Here is a 23,354-nt window from a genome sequence, read left to right on the forward strand (position 1 = left end):
GTTCTCCCTCCTTCTGCTCCTCATTTGGACCTTAAGAGCTCAGTCCATTGCTCCAAATTGGGTCTCTGTCTCTCTCGATCCATCGCTAGATGAAGGTTCTAAGGTGATATGCAAGATATTCATCAGTATAGGATAGGGTCATTTCAGGTTCCCTCTCCTCAGTTGCCCAAGGTACTAGCTGGGGACCTCTCCCTGGGTACCTGCGAGCCCCTCTAGAGTCAAGTCTCTTGACAACCCTAAGATGGCTCCCTTAATTAGGATATATATTTCTCTGCTCCCTTATCCACCCTTCCTATATCCCAATCATCCCATTCCCCCAAGCTCCCCCCATTCTCCCTTTCTCACGTTTCTCACCCCATTTCCCCTTAGCCCCATGCCACCTCACCCGCACGTTCCCAGTTTTTGCCCGGCAATCTTGTCTACTTCCCCTCTCCAGGCGGATGACTATACGTTTTTCTTTGGGTTCACCTTCTTATTTAGCTTCTCTAGGATCACAAATTATAGGCTCAAAGTCCTTTATTTATGGCTAGAAGCCAAATATGAGTGAGTACATCCCATGTTCCTCTTTTTGGGTCTGGGTTACCTCACTCAAGATAGTGTTTTCTATTTCCGCCCATTTGCATGCAAAATTCAAGAAGTCATTGTTTTTTACTGCTGAGTAGTACTCTAATATGTATATATTCCATACTTTCTTCATGCATTCTTCCATTGAAGGGCATCTAGGTTGTTTCCAGGTTCTGGCTATTACAAACAATGCTGCTATGAACATAGTTGAACAAATGCTTTTGTCATATGATAGGGCATCTCTTGGGTATATTCCCCAGAGTGGTATTACTGGATCTTGGGGTAGGTTGATCCCAAATTTCCTGAGAAATCGCCACACTGATTTCCAAAGTGGTTGCACAAGTTTGCATTCCCACCAGCAATGGATGAGTGTGCCCCTTACTCCACAACCTCTCCAGCAAAGGCTATCATTGGTGTTTTTGATTTTAGCCATTCTGACAGGTGTAAGAAGGTATCTCGAAGTTGTTTTAATTTGCATTTCCCTTATTGCTAAGGAGGTTGAGCATGACCTTAAGTGTCTTATAAGCATGGGATGAAATCAGACTCTCTGAACATGGCAGACAATGAAGGCTGATGAGAAGCCAAGGACAATGGCACTAGGTTTCGATCCTAATACATGAACTGGCTTTGTGGTAGCCTAGCCTGTTTGGAAGCTCACCTTCCCGGACCTAGATAGAAGTGGGAGGACCTTGGACTTCCCGCAGGGCAGGGAATTTGGACTGCTCTTCAGTATCAAGAGGGAGGGGGAATGGAGTAGGGGGAGGGGGAGAGGAGGGGGAGAAGGGGAGGGGAGTGGGGGGAGGGGGCAATGTGTGAGAGGAGGGGGAGGGAAATGGGAAACGGGGAGGAGGCAGAAATTTTAATTGAAAAAAAAAAGAGGGAAGTACAATCAGGCAGTTGTTTCTCCTGTTACGGGTTTGGTTTCACTGTTGCTCAACTTTGGAACAACCAAAAGTGCCCAGTTAATCAACAAGCACAGCATCAACACAAACAGAGGCTTTGTAAATGAGAGTATGCAAACACAGAGCTTTAAAATGCTGATTCCACCTCAATTTGCAACTTCCCACCTAACGAAAAGACAGAAGTAGAAGGAGGCAGTTTCCTCTTTGAGCTCTTCCTGGTGAAACCACACAGGATACACAGCACACTATCTCACATACCCATTGCACTGCACACTCTGGTCTGGCTGCCAGGGATGCTGACTTCTGCTTATTTCTAGAATCAATCGCATTGGTTACATGTAGTTAAGACTTCACCTCCCTCTAAACTCAGTGCAGACATCAGCATTTCCAATCCTTCATTCCATGGAGAGTGCACAGATATACTCTTCCAACATTTTACCTCTAAGTTATAAACACTTGAAACAGTGTGGGGTACAAGACAGACACTTAACAAGAACTCCTTCACTGTCTGCTGACTGCTGAGTGTCACGTGCCTGCTTGAGGAGTGAGTGACTCCTATGTGTTTGACTCTGATGCTAACTGTGGATCCGAAGGGGTGACCACAAGGCCTTTTAGATGCATAGTGCCCACTGAGGTGTCTGTAGGTAAACTGACTGAGGCAAAAATACCTTGGAAACCTCTTTAAATTCTTTTTTATTGTCTCATGGCTTTAAATATCTATATAGTAATTTTAACCATTTAACCCCACATTCTTTTCTCTCGCCCCTCCCACTGGAGCTCTTCTTCTCAACAAGCCCCATTTCCTGTTTGTTAATTTTGAGTGTTGCTCCCAGATTTAATTGGAAATTTTTGTCTAAGCATGGACAGGAGATTATTTACTAGAACACGGGCAAGTTACCAGTCATTACACCACTGGAGAAAATGACAGCCCTACTGCAGCAGTCATTAATTGCTAATAGTTCCTAAGGCTTCTCACCTACCCATGGTGAAATGTTGAGGGGCTTAATTTTTTGATAGCCACAGGAAATTATTAGGGGCATAGTCTGGGTAGATCCTAAAGTATTTTCCTGGAGGCTAAAGGTCCAAGCATAGATAGTATTACTGTTTTAGGCTAACATTGATGCTAAAAGGGCCTGAGATGATGGGTGGTCCAGACAACAGGATTTAGTGGGCAGTTATTTGTATCCAGCCAGTGGTGGCATCTGTGTGTTTTCGCTCATTTAGCTTGAATTGGAATATTGGTGATGACGGAGACTTAGGAGAAAGATGATGATGGAGGAAGGTCATTGGTTAATTAATAAAGAAACTGCCTTGGCCCATTTGATTGGCCAGCCTTTAGGTGAGTGGAGTAAACAGAATAGAATGCTGGGAGGAAGAGGAAGTGAGCTCAGATGCAGGGCAGCTCCTCTCAGAGCCAGACGCAATGAAGCAAGCCGCCAGGTCAGACATGCTGAATCTTTCCTGGTAAGACTGGTGCGTGTATACACAGATTATTAGAGATGGGTTGATCGGGATATGAGAATTAGCCAGTAAGGGCTAGAGCTAATGGGCCAAGCAGTGTTTATATGAATACAGTTTGTGTGTTGTTATTTCGGGGCATAAGCTAGCCAGGCGGTTGGGAGCCGGGGCAGCAGGAATGCAGCCCACAGCTCCCACAACAAGATGACAATGTCGGATGCAAAAGAAACAAAACCAACATTTGAAACAAATGTTTTAGGGTCAGAATACAGGGTATAAGCTGCAGGCTGGATGGGTCAGAGCAGCTCAGGCCCATCTCCCGACTCAGGCACCAGAAAGGGAAAGACACTTTTTCCTTTGGCTGTGTTTTATCCCATGATCCTTGTTTGACTTCCCATTAGAATTCGCTTCTGAAATTTCTGCAAACCCAGATGTAAAGGGAGCTTCTCCGTTCACATGAGCAGAGTAAACCATTTTCCAGTATCTGATTTAAAATACCACAAACGACTCCTTGGTTCTGATATTTTCATTTTACGTTTGCCATTCAAACAGAAAACCACTCTGAACAAAGTCCAGTGAGGTTCATCATTGCTCTTCATGTTCACATCCGTTATTCTTAGCCCTCCCCAGACCCTGGGATAAAATGTCTTCTCTATACCAGCAGAAAAGAGCAATGTAGAAGTTCTGAGCAGGATACACAGAGTCTGAGACAGTTACTGAATTCATAAGATAGAGATTTTATAAAATTGTGCGATTTAATAGAGGTAGAACTTCATTTCCTTTAGATTTTTTTTTTGTGTGTGTGGAGAATTAAATGATGTTTCCCTTCTTATCTGGGCAAGGAATAACTAACATAAAGATGAGAAGTAAAATCCCCAGAGCAAAACTTGTTTTCTGACTTGGTGTCTTAGTTTTTGTTCAGTGTTAAGAATGTGACAATGAGTCCTTAATTGTTTGGTACAAATCCTTCCCAGAACATTTTCCCCTCCTGACATACAAATTACTGTGACAGAAGGTAATGGACATGTTGAGAGCCAAGTCATTCCGACAGTCATGAAAGTGGCCTTCTGTGACCGTGATATTTCTTCAAATATAGGTCATCATGTAGTTCAAACATGGATAATGTTGTTTTCCTTTTATGCACCCCTTTCTTGATGTCTAGAAGTGTCCAAGACTTTAACTTTGTTAATTTGGTTTTGTTTGGTTAAAGAAAATCATAATTTTCTGGATCCCCAAAATAGTAAATGGAGATAGGTAAAGTCTACAATGTTAGTGGTGTCAATCATGATGAATGGCCTGGGGTTTCCAGTTGAATACCTGTCATAGTTTCATAGATGCTGGGGAAAGACACTAATTTACTTCTTGATCTCAGGTAAACAGGTTTCTATTATAGCGCTGGCAGCGGTCAATATGTTTTCAGTTTGGGGATTGGTTCCATGTCCTGATTTCCTCAAGGAGACACACATGGTACCCATTCCTCCAGAGAGGTGTATGATGGAAATGTTCTGTGATTAGTTGACCTATACCTGCTGCAATGAGCAAGAATCTTGACAGGTCTTCTGCTCAAAAGAAGGGCAGTCTATCTTACAAGATTGCTTGCTGAATCATTTTTGAAAACAACGTTTGGGTAAAAAGTATAACACATCTTTGCACCAAAATGTGTAGGGAAGGGGCTGGAGAGATGGTTCAGAGGTTGAGAGCATTGTCTGTTCTTCTGAAGGTACTGAGTTCAATTCCCAGCAACCACATGGTGGCTCACAACCATCTGTAATGGGGTCTGGTGCCCTCTTCTGGCCTGTAGGCAGACACACAGACAGAATATTGTATATATAATAAATAAATAAATAAATAAATAAATAAATAAATAAATAAATAAATATTTTTTAAAAAGTGTAGGGAAGCTAGACATATCTGTAGATAACTGAATCCTTGGGGTTCTCTTTGAGCTGCTAATTGGTACGGTTGTTTTACTGGGAGAAGGATCTGGGATTACTTTCGTCATACCTGCTGAATGTCAAGCCAGCCAAAGTTTTAGCAGACTGTCTCCAGGCCCTACTCTACGGATGCTATAGAAGAAAGAGTGTTTGTCCAGGCAGAGGCCTGTTGTATTCCAGGAACAACAAGGAAACAAAGCAGGGTCTCTGGAGCATAGTAGAAAATGGTGAGAAGGGAATAACATCTAACCAAGCTGTCAGCTGTCTATTTGGTTTTTCTCCTCATAAATCTTGTGAAAGGATTTTTATACAAAGTGATTAGAGATTGTCTACCTTTTATCAAGGCAAGATTGCAGTCTCACTTTCTATTTTGAGAAAAACAGATTTCTGAATAGGAGATAAGGATAGACACTGGGGACCAGTGAGGGGACCTGTTGCTGGAGAGCGTAGCAGTGCTGATGGAAATACAAACCACAGTTTTCTGTGTGTGGATTCCAGATATATGCAGGACCACTGGCAGCTTGTTGTACAGATATTTGCTGAAGGAAAAAAAAAGATCAAGACTACCCCAAAGAAGATGTAGTAACAATCTGCTGAGTTAAAGTATGCTGGAGAATAGGGGAACTGGAGTCGAGTAGCACTTTGGACATTTAAATTGTAAATGTTTCTTAGATTTTCATATAACTCAGAGTATAAGAGTCAGTAAGATCTGGTGATGGAATTTTTAATTTAAAGATGACTATTAAATGGATTTTGGAGGCATGAGTCAAAGTAGACTAGACAGAATATCAATTCTGGGACCAATCAAAACAGGAATGAATAAAGATGAATTGGTAATATGAAAGTCAATAATAACTTTGATTAAGTGTTCAGTGGCATAAATATACCTTTCTGATAAATATACCTTCCTGATAAAGTAACTTGAAAAGAGAATTTGAGTGGAGAGAACAGAGACAGTAGAGTGTTCAATAGTTTTGATTTTTTTTCTGTCTAGACTTTGCCTCTTTCCTCCAATGTGGCCTGTTAAACAAGAGTCAAGTACTTTCTAACAATACAGTAGATAACAGTTAAACTGATGCCTTCTAACTATTATTATTGATTGATAACTGGAAAACTGAAAGGCATTGTTTGGAACAAAAAATTATGAAAAAGGATTGTTTAAAAATCAACATATTAAGTTAGAACATAATTATAACCATAAATTAAGATGGACTTACTAATATTTTGATGTAATGTCCTTTATCCTTGAGCCTTCTATAGGCTTTGTGTTGGCATCCTGATTTTTTAATTTATTTGTTTTTTTAAAAGAAAACCAACTATCTTTTTTCATTATACATACCAATCCAAGTTCCTACTCCCTCCCCTCCTCCCATTCCCTCCACTTATCCTCCCATCCCACCCCCACCCACTTCACAGAGAGGGTAAGGGACATTGCTTTGGGGAAGGTCCAAGGCCCACCCTATGATACCTAGACTGAGCAAGGTATCCCTCCAAAGAGAATAGGCTCCCCAAAAGCCAGGGCAAGCAGTAGGGATCAATACTGGTGTCACTGATAGTGTCCCTCAGTCTACCCCAGCCATGCAACTGTCAATCACATTCAGAGAGACTAATTTGGACATATGCTTTTTCCTTACCAGTCTGGCTGGAGTTGGTGAGCTTCCATTAGCTCAGGTAAACTTTTTCAGTGGATGTCCCCATCAAAGTTTTGACCTCTTTGCTCACATTTTTTTGAGGTGTTCTTGGATTCAGTTTGCCAGTATTTTATTCAGTATTTTTGCATCTATGTTCACTCCTCCCACTCTTCAGCTGGACTTTGGGAGCTCAGCCCAGTGCTCCGATGCAGGTCTCTGCCTCTATTTCCATCAGTTCCTGGATGAAGGTTCCATGGTGATATTTAAGATATTCATCAGTCTGACTACAGAGCAAGGCCAGTGCAGGTACCCTCTCCTCTATTGCTTAGGGTCTTATCTGGGGTCATCTTTGTGGATTCTGGGGAATCTCTCTAGAGTCAGGTGTCTTGCAAGCCCCATAATGGCTCCCTCAATCAAGATATCTTTTTCCTTGCTCTCATCTCTGTCTTTCCTCCATCTCAACTATCCTGTCCCCTCGAGTTCTCCTCACCCCTATTCTTCTCCCCTTCTCTTTCCCTTCCACCCTCCCTTTTCTACCCACCCCCATGTTTCCAATTTTGTCAGGCGATCTTGTCTATTTCGACTTTTCAGGTGGATCTGGATATGTTTTTCTTAGGGTTTACCTTGTTACTTAGTTTCTCTAGGCATGAACTATAGGTTCAATATCATTTGTTTATAGCTAGTATCCACTTATGAGTGAGTACATACCATATTCATATTTTTGGGTCTGGGATACCTCACTCAGGATGGTATTTTCTTGTTTAATCCATTTGGATGCAAATTTCACGATGTCATTGTTTTTTGTTTTTTGTTTTTTTTTTTTTTTTTACTGCCAAGTAGTACTCTAATGTGTAAATGCCCCACATTTTCTTTCTTTTTTTTTTCCCCCAGAGGGGAATTATATTTATTCATACAACCAAAACATCAGACAGACTCAGCAGCAGGGGGTGGGTGGGTGGGGCTAAGGTTCCCTAAGGCCTCTGGACCCCTCTGCCTTCGGACTTGGGGTGCTAGTGGAGGACAGTTGTCTTAATCTTCTTCTTTTTTTCTTATTAGGCAGAAAGGGGCAGGCCTCAGCCCTCACACCTGTTTAGTAGTTTGACAGCTCAGGATAGAGACTCTTAACTGTCTTAGGGAGCTATGTCCACGCTACCTTGCTTATATTCAAGGTTAGAGTACTTTTCCCAAATCCAGTTCCCTGGGGAAGTGGGTGGTGAATACTGCCGGGTCTTCAGTTTCTGATTTCTGGTACCCCTGCCACACGGGGTTGAAGACATGCCGGGTGGCCCATCTTTGAGTCACAGAGAGAAGGGCTGGTTGGGAGTTCAGGTCTCAGCAGGTGTGTGGAGGGGGCCGGGATCTTGCTCCTCCATTCGACCTCCACCCTGAACTCTCAGTAGCAGCTTCAGGAGCTCCTGTCCCCTGGAGGGCGGGGATGGGTGGGCTGAGGGTGGGGTGGCGGCTCTGACTGCTGGGCTTCCATCCGCTGGCACTGGTGACTAAGGATGGTGATGTAGAGCTGTTCTTTGTCCTCCAGAATTCGGGATGGGGTTGGGCTAGGCTTGGGGGGATCTGAGGAGTGTGGAAGGTGACCCTCTGTTCCTCTAGGCGGCGGGACTGGGCCTCAGCCACCAGGTAGAGAAGGAGCTTGGTCTGCAGGGAGAGCAGGGAGCCCAATGGGGGGCCTAGGGTTGTGTGGCAGGTTCCTGAAGGAGGAGGGGAGGGAGGAGCAGATCGCTAAGGTCCAGTGGTGGAGTTCACAGGGGGCCAGCCCTGATCATCTTTTGGGAAACCTTGCTCACCATCCTCTTCTTCCTGGGGTCTTTCAGCCTCCATCCCTGGTCTTGGGAAGAGATACTGATCGGGGAGGGGTGACTGGAATTTGGAAGGAGGACCGGAACCCTGGGTTCCTGAGGGGAATGGGGGCTGGAAGGGGTGGGGGGTGAGCTGGGGGCTGGATGCCTGGGTACTGAGCAGGAAGCTGGGTTCCTGGTCAGCCTCCGCCACTACGGGCTTCGCCCATCTCTGTCAACTTCCTCCACCCATTCTCTCTTCCCACCCAAACAGCTTGTTTGACCTCTCTTGCCCCAGGGGAGGACAGAGACCAGGAAGAAGTCCAGCTGCAGGAGTGGCGCAGGCTTCCCACAGGGACAGACTCTGGCCTTCTCATTTCCAGAGCCTCACTAACCCCTCTAACCTGCCACACTCGCCCCACGCCCCACATTTTCTTTATCCATTCTTTGGTTGAGGGGCATCTAGGTTGTTTCCAGGTTCTGGCTATTACAAATAATACTGCTATGAACGTATTCAAAGAAATGTCTTTGTAGTATGATTGAGCATCTTTTGGATGTATGCCCAAGATCCTGAGGTTGGTTGATTCCCAATTTTCTGAGAAACTGCCATACTGATTTCCAAAGTGGCTGTACAAGTTTGCATTCCCACCAGCATTCTCAAGAGTGTTCCTCTTAATGCACATGCTTTCCAGCATAAGCTCTCATTGGTGTTTTTGATCCTGACAATTCTGGCAGGTATAAAATGGTATCTCAGAATTGTTTTGATTTGCATTTCTCTGATGGCTAAGGATGTTCAACATTTCCTTAAGTACCTTTTGGCCATTTGAGATTCTTCTGTTGAGAATTCTCTGTTTAGTTCTGTACCCCATTTTTAAAATTGGGTTATTTGGAATTTTGATGTCTAATTTCTTGAGTTCTTTATATATTTTGGAGAACAGTCCTTTGTCTGATGTGGGGTTGGTGTAGATCTTTTCCCATTCAGTGGGCTGCCTTTTTGTCTTATTGACTGTGTACTTTGCTTTACAGAAGCTTTTCAGTCTTAGGAGATCTCATTTATTTATTGTTTCTCTCAGTGTCTGTGCTACTGGGGTTCTATTTAGGAAATGGTCTCCTGTGCCTATGCATTGAAGGCTACTTCCCACATTCTCTTCTATCAAGTTCAGTGTGGTCAGATTTATATTGAAATCTTTAATCCATTTGGACTTGAGTTTTGTGCATGGGGATAGATATGGATCTATTTTCATTCTTCTACATGTTGACATCCAGTTATGCCACCACCATTTATTGAAGATGCTTTCTTTTTTCCATTGTATAATTTTAGCTTCTTTGATAAAAATTAGGTCTTCATAGGTGTATGGATTAATATCTGGGTCTTCCATTCTATTCCATTGGTCAAACTCTCTGTTTTTATGCCAATACCAAGCTGTTTTCAGTACTGTAACTCTGTAATAGAACTTGATGTCAGGGGTGGTGAGGTCTCCAGAAGTTCCTTTATTGTACAGGATTATTTTGGTTATTCTGGGTTTTTTGCTTTTCCATATGAAGTTGATTATTGTTCTTTCAAGGTCTGTGATGTATTATGTTGGGATTTTGATGAATTTTGATTTGATGAGTGTATTGCATTCAATCTATAGATTGCTTAGGCAAGATTGCCATTTTTATTATGTTGATTCTACCTGTTCAAGAGCATGGGAGATCTTTCCATTTTCTGGTATCTTTTTCAATTTCTTTCTTCAAAGACTTAAAGTTCTTGTCAAATAGGTCTTTCACTTCTTTGGTTAGTGTTACCCCAAGATATTTTATGTTATTTGTGGCTATTGTGAAGGATGATATTTCTCTGATTTTTTTTTCTCAGCTTCTTTATCATTTGTGTATAGGAGGACTTCTGATTATTTGAGTTGATTTTGTATCCTGCCACATTACTGAAGGTATTTATCATATGTAGGAGTTCTTTAGTAGAGTTTTTGGAATCATTTACATATACACTATCATATCATCTGCAAATAATGAAGGTTTGACTTGTTCCTTTCCAATTTTAATCCCCTTGATCTCCTTTTGTTGTCTTTTTGCTAATAGCCAGAATTTCAAAGACTATGTTTAATAGATATGGAGAGAGTGGTCAGCCTTGTCTTGTTCCTGATTTTAGTGCAATTGCTTTGAGTTTATCTCCATTTAATTTGATGTTGGCTGTAGGCTTGTTGTATATTGCTTTTATTATTTTTAGATATGTTCCTTGTATCCCTGATCTCCCCAAGACCTTTATCATGAAGGGATGTTGGATTTTGTCGAATGCTTTTTCAGCATCTAATGAGATGATCATATGTTTATTTTCTTTCAGTTTATTTATATGGTGGATTACATTGATTGATTTTTGTATGCTGAACCAGCCCTGCATCTCTGGGATGAAGCCTACTTAGTCATGATGGATGATATTTTTGATGTGTTCTTGGATTCAGTTTGCCAGTATTTTATTCAGTATTTTTGCGTCTATGTTCATGGTGAGATTGGTCTGTAATTCTCTTTTTTGATTGAGTCTTTGTGTGGTTTCTGTATCAGGGTAACTGTGGCCTCATAAAAAGATTTTGTCAATGACTCTTCTGTTTCTATTATGTGGAACATTTTGAGGAGTATTGGTACTCACTCTTCTTGGACTTTCTGGTAGAATTCTGCATTAAAGCTATCCTGCCCTGGGTTTTTTTTGGTTTGGAGGCTTTTGATGACAGCTTCTATTTCCTTGCAGTTATAGGTCTACTTAAATTGTTTATCTGGTCTTGATTTAATTTTGGTATATGGTATCTATCCAGAATTGTCCATTTCTTTTACATTTTCCAGTTTGTGGAGTATAGGATTTTGTAGTATGATCTAATGAGCCTCTGGATTTCCTCAGTGTCTGTTGTTATGTTCCCATTTTAATTTCTGATTTTGTTTATTTGGGTGTTCTCACTCTCTGCATTATGATTAAGTTGGATAAGGGTTTGTCTATCTTGTTGATTTTCTTAAAGAACCAGCTCTTTGTCTCATTGATCCTTTGTATTATTTTCTTAGTTTCTATTTTATTGATATCAGCCCTCAATTTTTTTTGAGGTGTGCTGTTAAATCACTAGTGTGAGCTTTCTCCACTTTCTTTATATAGGCACTTAGTGCTATGAACTTCCCTCCTAGCACTGCTTTCATAGTTTCCCATAGGTTTGAGTATGTTGCGCCTTTATTTCATTGATTTCTAGAAAGTCTTTAGTTATTTCTTTATTTCTTCCTTGACCCAGGGGTGGTTAAATAGTTCACTGTTCAATTTCCATGAGTTTGTAGGCTTTCTGAGTGTAGTGTTGTTAAATTATAACTTTAAACCATGGTGATCCGATAAGATACAGGGGGTTACTCCAATTTTTGTATCTGTGGAGGTTTGTTTTATTACTGAGTTTGTGATCAATTTTAGAGAAGGTTGCATGAGATGCTGAGAAGAAACTTTATTCTTTTGTGTTTGGGTGGAATGTTTTATAGATGTCTATTAAGTCCTTTTGAGTCATGACATCTGTTAGTTCTCTTATTTCTTTGTTAAGTTTCTGTCTGGTTGACCTATCCATTGGTGAAGGTGGAGTGTTGAAGTCTCCTACTATTTGTGTGTGGGGTTTGATGTGTGATTTAAGTTTTAGTAATGTTTGTTTTACATATGTGGGTGCTCTTGTATTAGGGTCGTAAATGTTCAGGATTGAGACTTCATCTTGATGAATTGTTCCTGTTATTAGTATAACGTGTCCTTCTCCATCTCTTCTGATTGATTTTAATTTGAAATCTATTTTGTTAGCTATTAGGATAGCTACACCCACTTCTTAGATCCATTTGATTGGAAAAACTCTTCCCAAACTTTAACTCTGAGGTAATGTCTGTCTTTGAAGTTGAGGTGTGTTTTTTGTATACAACACAAGACTGGATCCTGTTTTTGTATCCATTCTCTTAGCCTGTGTCTTTTTATAGGTGAATTGAATCCATTGATATTAAGAGATATTAATAACCAGTGATTGTTAATTTCTGCTATTTTTTTGGTGGTAGTGTTTGTGTGTTTCTCTTTTTTGGGTTTTGCTTGAAGGAAATTTTCTGTTGCCTGTATTTTTTGGGTACAGTTAGCTTCCTTGGGTTGGGGTTTTTCTTTGTAGGGCTGGGTTTGTAGATATGTATTGTTTAAATCTGGTTTTGTCATGGAATATCTTGTTTTCTCCATCGATGGTGATTGAAAGTTTTGCTGGGTATAGTAGCCTGATCTTGCACCAGTGGTCTTTTAGTGTCTTTAACACATCTTTCCAGGACCTTCTGGCTTTCATGGTTTCCATTGAGAAGTCAGGCCTAATTCTGATATGTCTACCTTTATATGTTACTTGATACTTTTCCTTTGCAGTTTTTCATATTCTTTCTTTATTCTGTATGTTTTGCATTTTGGTTATTTTGTGGTGAGGATACTTTTTTTTTGATTCAGTCTATTTAGTGTTCTGTAAGCTTCTTGTACCTTCAAAGGGATATCCTTCTTGAGGTTGGGACAGTTTTCTTCTATGATTTTGTTGAATTTATTTTCTGTGCCTTTGAGCTGTAGCTCTTCTTCTTTGATTCCTATTATTCTTAGGTTTGCTCTTTTCATGGTGTCTGAGACTTCCTGGAAGTTTTGTGTTAAGAATTTATTAGACTTAATATTTTCTTTGACGAATGAATCACATTACTCTATAGTATCTTCAACACCTGAGATTCTCTTGTATTCTGTTGGTTATACTTGCCTCTATAGTTTCTGCATGTTTACCCATATTTTCCCTATCCAGAATTCACTTGGTTTGTGTTTATTTTATTACCTCTATTTTAGTCTTCAAGTCTTGAACTGTTTGATTCACCTGTTTGATTTTTTTTCTTCGTTTTCTTGGGTTTCTTTGAGAGATTTATTAATTTCTTTGAATTTTTTGTTTGTCTTTTTCTCCACTTCTTTAAGGGAATTTTTCATTTCTTCTTAAAAGGTCTCCATCATCTTCATAAAGTTTTGCTTAAAATAGTTTTCTTCTGCTTCTTCTGGGTTAGGATAATCAAGTCTTCCTGTTGTGTGACCACTGGGTTCTGATGTTATCGTGTTGCTTTTTAGATTTTTGGACACATTATTGCATTGGTGCCTACTCATCTCTTCCTTCAATATATGCCGCCAGTGCCTTTGCGTCTCGGTCCAATCCTTGCAGTGACTGTCTGCGCATTTGGGAACTGTTCTTGGTCTGCTTTGTACTGTCAATGTCTGTGTCTCAGGGAGCCATTGAGGTCTCTCAGCCTGCTCTCTTGGTCTGCTCTCCTGGTTTGCTCTCTTGGTCTGCTCTTTGCAGTCATAGCTTGTGCTTTGAAGTTCTTCTCTCGGTCTTCTCTGCAGGAAACTCATCTGCTGACTGGCTAGAGAAATGGAGGTAGGTGAGGGAGAGGCCTGGAGTTTTGTACCACTAGAGAGTGGGGTTTCCTGCCAGGTGATTGGTCACTACATTCTTGGTCCTCTCTGTATTGTATCAGGCTGTGTTTCAGAGTTCCACTGAGGACGCAGGAAGATAGGTGAGTTTGGGGGTGGAGTGGGACTTATAGCTTGCAGGGTCTGGTGGATGGGCAGGATATTGGGGCAGCCTACCTGCAGGAAACTCTCCTGCTGGCTGGCTAGTTCTGAGGTAGGTGGGGGAGAGGCTGGGGTTTTGCCCCACTATGGAGGACCTAGAGAGTGGGGTGTCCTGCAGGCTTGATGGCTACTCACCTCTTGGTCCTCCCTGTATTGTATCAAGCTGTGTTCCAAAGAGAATAAGTGAGTTTGGGGTGGGATGGGTCTTGCAGCTTGCAAGTTCCAGTGGATGGGGTGGGTATTGGGGCAGCCTACCTGTAGAGATCTCTCCTGGCTGGCTAGAGAAGCTGAGGCAGGTGGGAAAGGGGTCTGGGGCTTTGCCCCACTATAGAGGGCCTAGAGAGTGGGGTGTCCTGACTGGTGACTCGTCACTCACCTCTTGATCCTATTTGCATTGTAGCAAGCTGTGTTTCAGAGTTCCACTGAGGTTGCTGCATCCTTATTTTTTTTAAAAAATCTGTCTCTCACCAGCCACACTCAGCCACATCATCTTTGATTTAGACAATCAATCTTTTGATTGTGTAAAATTTTCAGTCTTTTGATTGTGTATGAGAAATTAAATTAAGGAAGAGAAATTAAAAACTCTTTCAAAGCAGCTAAGTGCATGAATTTTCTAGATTTTGATTTTTCATCTTTTACAGCTATATCCATCCTAATTAAATAATAATTATTTTCTTTGTAGACATTTACTTGTTATCTTCCTGAACTATAAATATGACTTCTCATAGACTCAGTAATTCTCATTTTCTATTTAAATAACATTAATGAGTACACACAGTGGAGAGAGAAGAACATAGCCACAGTAAAATGTCAGTGAGTGCACTCTATAAATGGGACTCTGGTTAACAGTGTTGGATCAGCAGGGTCAGTTGTGAGGACTTCTTGTACTGATCCTATGTGATAGGCCTTTAAATTGAGGAACTCCAACACAGAAAAGAAGATAAGGATCTAATTACTACTGACAAGAGCTGACTAATTTCCCACGTTTTGATCTTATACATTTGAAAGAAAAGTGATGTCATTTACTTAAGCTTAACGAATTCCTTAGATTAATGATTAAATCTACATTTTTATTCTATTTTGTTTTGTGAGACAACACACTCACACATGTGCAATAAACTATATGGCAGAGGGCTAATATCCAAAGTTTAAAGAACTCAGAAAACTTGGGATACAGATAGAATTTTCAAAAGGGTAAACTCAAATGGCTGAGAAACATTTAAATAAACGTTCAACATCCTTAGATGCCAGGGAAGTGCAAATAAAAACTACTTTGAGATTTATTCTTACTCTTGTCAGCATGGCTAAGATCAAAAGCAAGTGACAGCTCATGCTGACAAGGATATGGTATATGGGTAGGACTCATCATTGCTGGAGGGAGTGCAAACTTGCACAGCCATTATGGAAATCAGTATGGTGGTTTTTCAGGAAGACAGGAATAGATCTGCTTCAAGATTCAGCTGTACCACTCTTGGGCATATACCCAAGGGATGCTTCAACCTACCACAAAGACATTAGCTCAACCATGTTTATTGCTGCTGTAGTAATAATAGCCAGAAATTGAAAACAATCTAGATTTCCTCAACAGATGAATGAATAAAGAAAATGTGGTTCATTTATACAATGGAATATTCCTCAACTTTTAAAAATAAAATCGTGAAATATACAGGTAAATCGATGAAACTAGAAAAATATCTTTTTAAGTGAGGTATCCCAGACCCAGAAACACAAATATGGTATGGGATATTAGCAGTTAAGTCAATGATAAACAAGCTACAATTTACATAACCACAGAGATTAGGTATTCAGTAAAGGATTAGGTGGGACAGATAGACCTGGGTACAAAAGGAAAACAGAATAGATAGTTATGGATGGATTGGAATGAAAGGATCAAATCTGGAGGGTGAGAGGAGAGTGGAAGAGGAAAGAGGACAAGGGAGAGAATACAAGAGACAGATAAAATTAAGGGCCATTTTAGAGGTGGTAAGGAAACTTAAATACAGTAGAAGCTTTGTAAAACTATACATATATGAAGACAATCAAAATGAAATCACCAAATAATGACTGGAAATTTCTTGTCACCAGATAAAGCTTTGGGTACTGGGATTGGGTTATATCTAATTGAGCTGTTGCCCAAAAGTGCCTTATGGGAATTCCCAAATAAACTAGGCTGTTGCCAAGACTATAGGTTGCTCACCACAAACTGAAGACAAGGCCCTGTTGCTGAAGACAACACCTACACAACTCACTGGACATGGAGAAGTCCAACTGGTGTCTACAGAGAGCCTTCACCCTTACATGCTAGTGTTTTTGGTACAGAAAGTCACTCTGCATGCTACCAAAGGAGAAATGTAAACACCAGCACAGCCATGAATTTTTAGATCTTTATTGGTGTCCTGCCTGCAAGATACGCTGGTGCAATGGTAGCACAAGTCTTATAGGAGTAACTGACCAATATCTGATTTCGGCTAAGGTACAATGAGATGGTACCCATACCCAACAGTGCTTGAATGGCCAAGAACTCAAGACTACATAGCCCAGAGACCTAGGGTCAACCCAAAAACTACTGTTCTAAAAACAAAACAAAACAAAAAACAACAGCAAAAGTAGCAATAAAACGACTCCCAATGGCAATGTGCTCTACTCATAGATCAGTGTCTTGTCCAGCCAGGAGCAGAGAAGTTTCTTCCTACAATAGATGGGAAGAAATTCAGAGACCCAAGCCAGGGAGTGGGAGACCTTGGAACCCTCAGTCCTAAATGGGATGCTCTCTCAACCCCACCCCAACCCCAGGCCTTAGAGGACCTTACAGAAAGAATGTAAGAGCCAGAGGGGATTGAGAACATTAAGAAAACAAGGCCCCCTAAACAAGGCCCCCTAAATCAACAAGAGCAAGACTCATATGAACTCACAGAGGCTGACGCAGCATGTGCAGAGACTGAGGCAGCATGCGCAGGGCCTGCACTGATCTGCACTAGGTTCTTTGTGTATACGTTATAGCTTTCAGTTTAGTATTTCTATGGGATTTCATTGTGTGCAAATGGGGTTTTTTCTTCTTGTGCTTTCTCTCAGGTTTTTTTCATTCTATTGGTTCGTTTTGTCCAATTTCAATGTACTAGTTTTTGTCTTGTCTTATTATATTTATTATTATCTTCTAGAAGACTGTTTTTTTTTTGTTTTTTTTTTTTTTTTTTTTTTTTTTTGATGAGAGACCGAAAGGGAGTAGATCCAGATGGGAGAGGAGGTAGAAAGAAACTGGGAGGAGCAGAGGGAGGACAAAACATAATCACGATACATTATGTGATAGAAAACTCTATTTTCTTTTTTTTTTTTTTTTTTTTTTTTTTTTTTGGTTTTTCGAGACAGGGTTTCTCTGTAGCTTTGGAGCCTGTCCTGGAACTAGCTCTTGTAGACCAGGCTGGCCTCGAACTCACAGAGATCCACCTGCCTCTGCCTCCCGAGTGCTGGGATTAAAGGCGTGCGCCACCACCGCCCGGCAGAAAACTCTATTTTCAATAAAAGGAAAAAAAATATATGTAAAGTTTAGATATTAACATCAAGAGAATTCCAGGCAATATCCATGAGTCTCTTCCTAACCTAATTCTTGTTGCGATCATCTTTGTTTTTTCTTAGCATTTGACACTATATTTTTCCTGTGTTTGGACTTCCTGAAAACGCACTGGGCTACTTGCATTATTCCATACAATGCCTAATGTGCTCTTGTGATAATTTTTGAGATTCATCAACTTTATGTGCTCGTTCCTTTTCCTGACTGTGTAGATTTTTATTCCTCCTGGACACTGTAACTGGTTGATGCATTTTTTTTAAGATTTATTTATTTATTATGTATACAACATTTTGCCTCGATGTATGCCCGCACACAGAGAAGGGCGCCAGATCTCATTACAGATGGTTGTGAGCCACCATGTGGTTGCTGGGAATTGAACTTAGGACCTCTGGAAGAGCAGCGAGTGCTCTTAACCTCTGAGCCATCTCTCCAGCCCCCTGGTTGATGCATTTTATGATAATAGGTAGTGCTGTTATTTCTAGGTTTAAACTACTATGTCAGTTCTGCTATGGATGTTCTTACCTGCATGCCATGGTGTATGCTATTTTTAGGTGTTATGAGGACACATTGTAAGTTATTTAAATTTATTAGAAATTTGGAGGGTCTGGAGATATGGCACAGTTAATGAAGTCAATGTGGGGATTGAGTTTGACCTGCAGAAACCATGCTTTAAAAATGTCTTCTGTGGTAGCATGCTTCTAATGCCAGTGCAAGGAGGAAGAGACAAGAGGATCCCTGGGCTAACTGTTCAGTCAGACCTGCCTATCTGATGATTTCCAGGTAGATGAGTGACCATCTCAAGGGAGAACAGCTTTCCCCAGGATGACACTGGAGGTTTTTATTTGGCTTTTATACATGTGTGCGTACATGTACATCCAGTGTAAAAATGTTCAGTCAGTAAAATATTTGCTTCACAAGCTTGAAAACTTGTTCCTGATATCCAAACCCAGGTACGACTCTAGTCACAGTGGTACACACTTGCAAATCAGCCAGAGAGTGACAGGAAGTAGAGACAGGCAGATCTTTGTAAGCTCTCTGGCTAGTTAGTCTGGCCTATGAGGTAAAGTCCTAGGCCTTATAGAAGGCACCTGAGAAATGGCACCAAAAGTTGTCTTCCGACTTCCACACACTTGTGCAAAAATGTCCACACATATACCCATATCTACCTATGTTTTTTCTTTCTCTTTCATGCATGCATAAATACACAAACTTCATATAATTGTGATAACCATGCTTCAAATACCTGATTGCAATATTTTATTTGAAGCCGGGCGATGGTGGCGCACGCCTTTAATCCCAGCACTCGGGAGGCAGAGGCAGGCGGATCTCTGTGAGTTCGAGACCAGCCTGGTCTACAGAGCTAGTTCCAGGATAGGCTCCAAAGCCACAGAGAAACCCTGTCTCGAAAAACCAAAAAAAAAAAAAAAAAAAAAAAAGTAGATGCAATATTTTATTTGAGTCTTTTGCACACAGGAGGGGACTAATTAATATAACATTACCTTGACAAGCTTTATTTCATATCCAGTATGCCAGGTGGACATCTAAGAGGACTGTTAGTTCCTGTACACGGAACTTTACCAGATAATATGAAACTGAGCTTCAAAGCTGTTTTCCAGTGTATATCCCACCCCCACAGTCATGTGGGAGTCCCCTCTGTGTGCTGTGATTATCATAAATGAATAGAGAAACTACCTTGGCCTGCTGATAGAGCAGAACTTAGGTAGGCAGGGAAGACAGAACTGAATGCTGGGAGAAAGATGGGCGGGCTCAGAGAGACACCATGGAGCTGTCAGATCAGACATGCCAAATCTTTGCCCGTAAGCCACTGCCACATGGCGATATACAGATTAATAGACATGGGTTAAATTAGTATAAGAGTTAGCCAATAAGAAGCTAGAGCTAATGGGCCAAGCAGTGATTTAATTAATATGGTTTCTGTGTGGTTATTTCAGGGCTAAGCTAGTCAGGGCAGCCAGGAACCAACAAGTGGCCTCCTCCTCCTACCCCACAGGACCTGAGCGTCACCTGGCGGGACCCTTGCACAAAGTCTGAAACAAGGCATCCCAAACTCGCTGTCTTCTGCAACAGTACTCTCTTACCTTCACGTTCTGAATGCCACCGATCTGACCCTGAGATATTAGCAGTCTTAATTTCTCCTCATGGATGTCTTCCCTTTGCAAGTATCTTTAAATTCGAGCTCCTCTTGGATTCTCACCCATTCTCACCTTTGATTGATGACTTCTGTCAGGATTCTGTTCCATATACCATCATATTTAGTGACACTAGTTAGGACTTCAGTGTGTCACTTTTGGAAGTAAGGAATACAGCTTGACCTATTAAAGACACTGTTTTTTGCATGTCAGTATTTTCAAATCTCAGAGAAATCTCTTGCTACCAAATTTCAGTTTTAATTTTATTTATCAAGAAGTTTGAACATGTTTCCCACATACTTGTCTGTTTGATAATCTGTAGACAAAACAATGCAAAACACTGACTACGGCAGGCAAGATAGGTCAGCAGGTTAAGGGTACTTGCCACCAAGTCTGATGACCTGAATTCCATTTGGGGCATTCATATAGTTGAAGGAGGGAACAGAGGTTTGCAAACGGTCGTTGACATCCACACAAATGCTGCAACACACACACAAACACAGACACAAATAAAATACATAAATACACAAAGATATATATGGACATATAAAAATAGGAATAAAAAAGCTGATCTAACTTTTACCTCTCCGCTCTAGTACCTGTCCTTCTTCCCCACGCCACCCGCTGTCTCTACATGCTGTTTTAATCCTGCCCTCTTTGGACTCCTTTTTACATTATAAGCTTTTGTATATTTGTTGTTGCAGTTATGGTCTCTAATCTGTGGCTTTACTTGTTTAAGAACACACTAAATGTGAGCACCCAGGAAGCAGAGGCGAGCAGAAGTCCGAGATCAGCCTGTTGCAGACAGAGAACCTTGAGCCAACCAGGGTGACAGAAAGCAAAACACAAAAAACTTATAAGTGTAGCCCACCTAGTTTTATGATTTCTCCCCCTCTTGCTGATTTTTTGTGTGTCTTATGAAATAATTCTCCCCTGCTCTGAGAAGCAGTTCTTTCTTTCCCTGCTCAGAGGTATGATTTATTTTCTCTATATTGTTTTCCAGAATCTTGGTGTTTTGCTTTTCTCATTTAAGCAGTTTTTATGCCTGGATTTTTTTTTTTTTTTGGTTTATTAGGTGTAAAATTTTGATTTTTTTTCAATAAAGAAAATCAATTTTCTCAGCAGTGTTTATTGAAAGCTCTATTCTTTATCTAAAGGCCTGTAGCAATATCCTTGCTGTACATAAAATGTGCAGGTGTAGCCTCCCGGTTCATTCTCCTTTGCTGTGTGTTTTGCTGTCCATCCTTCATCCTCTGTCCTACAGAAGCTCCATCCTGAGCGCCCCCTGCAGGACGAGTCTGAATAACTTGTTCTTTTCATTCAAAGACTTTCCCAGTTCCTATGGATGGTAACTCCATTTCCTAGTTTTCAATAGTTTCTTTTTTATTGAAAAAAAAAATTTCCGCCTCCTCCCAGCCTCCCATTTCCCTCCCCCTCCTCCCACTCCTCTCCCCCTGCCCCCACTCCTTTCCCTCTCCCTCTCCAGTCCGAAGAACAGTCAGGGTTCCCTGCCCTGTGGAAAGTCCAAGGCCCTCCCCGCTCCATCCAGGTCTAGGAAGGTGAGCATTCAAACTGCCTAGGCTCCCACAAAGCCAGTACATGAAGTAGGATCAAAACCCAGTGCCATTGTCCTTGGCTTCTCATCAGCCCTCATTGTCCGCCGTGTTCAGAGAGTCCGGTTTTATCCCATGCTTTTTCAGTTCCAGTCCAGCTGGCCTTGGTGAGCTCCCAATAGATCAGTCCCTCTGTCTCAGTGGGTGGGTGCACCCCTCATGGAAAGAGAAAGTGGGAAGTACCCTACAACATATGGGCACAGGAGATCGCTTCCTATGTATAACCCCAGCAGCACAGACATTAAGGTGCAACATTGAATAAATGGGACCTTCTGAAACTGAGAAGCTTCTGTAAAGCAAAGGACACTGTCACTAAGACAAAAAGGCAACCCACTGACTGGGAGAAGATCTTCACCAACCCCGCAACAGACAAAGGTCTGATCTCCAAAATATATAAAGAACTCAGTAGTTTCTTTTAACGGAATATGCTCCTCTCTATTTCTGGATGGGAAACGGCTTGTTTATAAGATACCCTGATAGACGCTGAATTGTATCGATCGTTTTCCTACAGCCATACTAAACTTTTTGTCAAAATCTTTTGCTTCCCAAGAACATGATGGTTGCTATGGATATATCTTGTCTTAGTCTCAGGTCAGTTTTACAAATGGGTGTTATTATCTTCATCTTGTCAATTGAGAAGCCCAGAGTCACAAATGCTAAGGAGTACATTTGGATTTCCAGATGCTAAGTGGAGAAGGTGGGATTCAAACTCAGATCTCTGGGTCAAACAATAATCACATTGTATCGGGATTTATTTAATACATTACTACTGAGAAATCTCCATGTTCCCTTGAAAATGCAAAATGAAGAGTTGACACAGAAAAAGGAAGAAAAAATGATAAAGCCTCCATCGTCTTTCTAGAACTTACTTTAAGCAGTGAGGCAAACGTCTGGTCATAATGTGCTAAGGTTGAATTGAGCGAACGTTTTATACAGTGTTTTAGTTACATCAGGAGATTCCATTGTATGCTTAGCAGAGCAATGGATTGCAAGTTAAAAGACTTAAGCACACAAACAGATTCAAGAAATCAAGCTTAAAACAGGTCTGTGCACGCCCACAAACAGATGTTTCTTTTGTTTCAATTACTATGGACAAGTGCATCCCATGTAAAGACAAACCGAGAGCTATTCTGAGACTGACTTATGGGAGTCCCAAACTTGGATGTGTATGTAGGTGGCCCCCACAAAGTGAATTCCTGACAGGCCTTTTCACAGAGCAGAATGGGTGCGTGGTGTTTCCAAGATGTCCCTGAGAAAGTAAAACAAACGAACAAACAAGCACACACACACCAACTAATGCCAAATTTACTAAGCAATTTGCTTTCATTTCTCATGGAGTAAGACTGATATGTCACTGGGCGGTGGTGGCACATGCCTTTAATTGCAGCACTTGGGAGGCAGGGGCAGGCAGACCTCTGAGTTTGAGGTCTGCAAGCCTGGTCTACAAGAACTAGTTCCAGGACAGTCTCCAAAGCAACACAGAGAAACCTTGTCTCAAAAACAAAAAACCAAAAAAAAAAAAAAAAAAACAAAAAAAAAAACCCCCACCAAACCAAACCAGATGTGTCAAAGGATACATGTGCTTTTAGCTTTATAATAAATTATAAATGTACTTTCCATAGTACCTAGACCATTTTGCATCCCACCAGCCTGTGAGCTCTAGGTAGTATGCTATCTCATCAGATTGGCATAGTAAGAACTTTTAATTGACCACTTCATGACTAATTATGTTGAGGCTCTTTCTGTGCATGTATGGGGCACTTGAATATTTATTTGTTTTTAGAGATTTATTTTTATTTTATGTGTATGAATGCTTGCCTGCATGCATGTGTGTGCTCCATGTGTGTGTCTTGTATACATTGAGGCCAGCAGAGAGTGTCAGAATCCGTAGAACTGAGTTAGAGAGAGCTGTGCACCACCATGTGCTGGGAATCAAACCTGGGTCCTCTGGAAGAACAAGCAATCCTCTTAACTGGTGAGCCATCCCTGTGTATTTAGATTTTAATCTTATACTATATATTATGCTCTTTGTGTTATTGAACTCTTTTTGTAATCTGTAGAGAAGCTCATTACTGGGGAAATGATTTGTAAATTTTTTTTTCTGTAGTGTTTTGTTTTGCTTGG

At 41.0% G+C, this 23,354-nt stretch overlaps 1 protein-coding gene and 1 pseudogene across 1 annotated transcript in view; one reads left to right on the forward strand and one right to left on the reverse strand.

The window, feature by feature from the left end:
* Trpc6 (transient receptor potential cation channel subfamily C member 6) overlaps nt 1–23,354 on the forward strand; it is a 128,838-nt gene that overhangs the window by 16,216 nt on the left and 89,268 nt on the right. The window lies entirely within an intron of this gene.
* LOC130873708 (G-protein-signaling modulator 3-like) lies at nt 7,822–8,325 on the reverse strand (annotated as a pseudogene).

Source organism: Chionomys nivalis, chromosome 4 (genome assembly GCF_950005125.1).
Source record: "Chionomys nivalis chromosome 4, mChiNiv1.1, whole genome shotgun sequence".
Taxonomy (NCBI): domain Eukaryota; kingdom Metazoa; phylum Chordata; class Mammalia; order Rodentia; family Cricetidae; genus Chionomys; species Chionomys nivalis.